Source organism: Otolemur garnettii, unplaced genomic scaffold, assembly GCF_000181295.1.
Source record: "Otolemur garnettii isolate 467f Iridium unplaced genomic scaffold, OtoGar3 scaffold00056, whole genome shotgun sequence".
NCBI lineage: Eukaryota > Metazoa > Chordata > Mammalia > Primates > Galagidae > Otolemur > Otolemur garnettii.
In genome coordinates, this window is record NW_003852451.1 from 9,925,729 (window position 1) to 9,929,070 (window position 3,342).

General features: G+C 35.0%; 1 pseudogene; it reads left to right on the plus strand.

Moving 5' to 3' along the window:
* Window positions 1-615: 615 nt before the first annotated feature.
* The window catches only part of LOC111726183, a 31,930-nt pseudogene continuing 29,203 nt past the window's right edge, over window positions 616-3,342 (plus strand).

A 3,342-nucleotide genomic window follows, 5' to 3' on the forward strand; every position in this document is an offset into this window, starting at 1 on the left:
ACAGTCATGGAATATTCCAGTTAAATAAAACACTTTGGGGCCCTACTTAAAAGCTAGAGTGTGCTCATCCGATTTGAATTCACAGTGTAGAGAACCTGACAGTTTGAGACATTCTGAAATCTATAACAGTTGCATGTATAATACTATGGGGACAAAATTTAACTAAAAATCTTTATAACTTCTCATAGGCATTCCACATGTCTCACATTCTACCTGAAAATAAATATAGAGAAGTTCTAAATTGTTATTTTATAATCTCAGCTTATATAAAAGATAGGAAAATAAGTCTCATGACTAATACTATATTACCAAAATTAGTACCATCTGAAAAGTTAACCAGTAGTATTAATTATGTCAACCTATAAGTATTTTTGATTTTCTAAAGTTTTAGCCTTAGTGGTTTTTTAATCATTTCTTATCTTTACAAAGCAAAATTATATGTATAAAGTGGAGGTGTTTTGCAGCAATTTGCAAACTGTAAACATTCAATGTATATTTGTCAGATGGATTCTATTGGTGTACTGATTGATAATTACAGAAAAGCAAATATACTTTATTTTAGCAGAGAAAACCAATCAGAAAATAGAGTTTTGCCAATTCAGAAAATAATGGAAAATGACCTTTGCCTATTTCCCAAAGCTGCAAGGAACAGTTAGAGAGTATTGCATACCTGTTACCAGCTTGAAATTCCCCTTCCAGCTGCAGCTTCGGCAAACAAGAGGCTATTTGCTTAGCACTTCTGAGCAACTGGTGCTTTCAATCAGGTAATTAGAGAGAGCAGGGGAATTGGCACATTTGCAGAATCAAACAGACCTATGTGGAGTCAGAAGCCTTTCAAAACCCTTGCTCCTGTAATTGGCAAAATCTGTCTGGAGTCAAGGGAATCAGGTATAAAACTCCCCCAAGTCAGGCTACTTCAATATTTCCTCTACTTCTTTTCATTTACAATTTTCACCCCCCTTTTGTAAGCACCACAAGTGAATATCATATTATTCAACTGGTAGCTTACTGAAAATAAGTGTGCAATGTATAGATGTTCGCCTACTAAATCCTGTTTTAACTATGCAAGACAACATGACTTTTTAAAAGCAACTGTAGCAAAACCTTCTCTAAAGAAGAAAATGGCTCTCAAGGAACGTATACATTCTTTGATTTGGTCATTCTTAATCTTTAGGGTCATTGGAGCACTTTGAAAACATATACAAAGTTGCAGAAATTCTTTCAAGAAAAACAGGACAGATGGACAAAACTTTGCATACAATTTAAGTTCAAAGACTCCTCCCCAGTCTCAGATTTTAAAAATGATTTCTGCTCTAACTCATCACTTTTGAGAGCATATTGAAGCTTAAGGCAGTAAATGTGAGGCAAAAGTAACATCCTGTAATATCTCCTATCAGATCTTGGAACTGTTGCTTTGGCTATCCCAACTGATTGAATGATTCTTTTATTTGTTTACTCTACAATTTTAATTAGCATACAGTACGTACCAGGGTCTGTCTTAGCTGCTAGGGAGTCGCAAACAAGACAGAGATCTCACTTTCCCCAAGTTCATATCCTGAAAAGATAGTCAAGCTGCCCAGTGTATATGTAGCAAGGTGAGAAAAAAATCTTGAGGCCAAGATACGTTTTTGTAAGTTCTGTTAAGTTTATTTTTAACTGACAAATGGTAATTGTGTATGTTTATGGGGTACAGTGTGATGTGTTTATCTATGCATACATCGTAAAAAATTCAATCCAGTAACCATCTCCACAATCCCGCTAACCAGTTTTTCTGTGGTGCAAATGTTAAAACTCCACTCATTTAGCAATGCTGAATTACTTGTAAACAATACTGTGCAACCCTGGCAATACATCAGAATCACCTGGTGCATATTCAAAACTCTCACACCTCCGCCCATTGCTGCAATGTCTTCTCCCTTCTCCCTCTTCATAAACATTCTATAGAGCGCAATATACTAAAAACTGCTTTGTGTTCTGTTTACCTTTTGTCTGTTAAGTGTGAATGTGTGTGTACACACAGTCATGAGTATGTGAGTTGAACGTAGATATAAATCTATTGCAGCAGAGCATGTGAGGGAGGAGAGCTAATCTGTGAACAGGACAAATTACTAGAAAAAGGATCTCAGAGCCAGAGGTGACCCTGAGAGTGTGAAGTCCCTCGGGGAATCATGGAAAATTCCCAGAGGCCACTGAATTTTCACAGCTCATGTACATTAAAGATTAGGGAGACTGACGCCAAAGGGAATCTGGATCATACTTATTTTGGAATATATTTGTACTGTCTGTAAGACCTGTGACTATAGAATAATGTAGTACTTTTCAACTGCATTCAATACAACTGAAACCAAAGGAATAAGTGGCAGCAACTTCAAGGCAATATCTGTAGAATGATAACACTTATTTGTATATGTCCTATGGAAGCGAGCACAAGTTAACACTTATTTGAAAGGACAGGTTGTGTCATACATTTTCTTTCAAACTTTCTTTTTCTTTCTTTCTTTTTCTTTTCCTTTTATTCCTATTCCATCCTTCCTTATTGCCTTCCTTCCTGTTTACTTCTTTCTTTCATTCAACCACTCTCCTCTGCTCCCATCTTTTCTTTTCTTCCTTCCTTTCTTTTTTATTTCCTTCTTTCCACCTTCCATTCTTTTCTTCTTTTTCCTATAGTTTCCTCATTTTAATAAGCTTTTTTTTTCATTCTAGAGTAAAGGAGGTAAGTAGTACTTCGTATATCCACTCTAGTGTGGTCAGCAATGCATCTTGAAACTGAATAAGAGTGTAAAAAACAAACTGAATTCTGAAACAATGGTTTGGCTCCCAACAGAATCCATGATAGGAAGTGATGTTTTTACTTTGTTCTAAATATGACTCAAAAAGAAAACAACTCATTCATGGACCTACCGAATGGAAATTAATTATTTTTTAGGCTGCCTATACTTCTAAATTGTGTCTGAGAGTTATTCAACAGGGTACAAGAGCACAACACAATAGAAACGGTGCTGAAAGTTTGTAAGCTTTGTCTGTCTTTGCATATTTTCTGAAAGTTCTTTGTTCTTTTTACTCTATAAAGAAAATAATATAATGTAAGGTCATCTTTTAAAAAATTCAATTTTAATTATCATGGGTACATAATTCATGGCTGTATTTATGTATAAGGTACAAGCGATGTTTTGACACAGGTATAAAATGTATATTAATCAAATCAGGGTAATTGGATATGCATCACCTTAAATTAAGCAGTTATCATTCCTTTGTGTTAGGGACATTCCAATTCCACTGTTAGGTATCATAAAATATACCATAACTTATTGTTAACTATAGCGTCTACTACCAAATATGGTT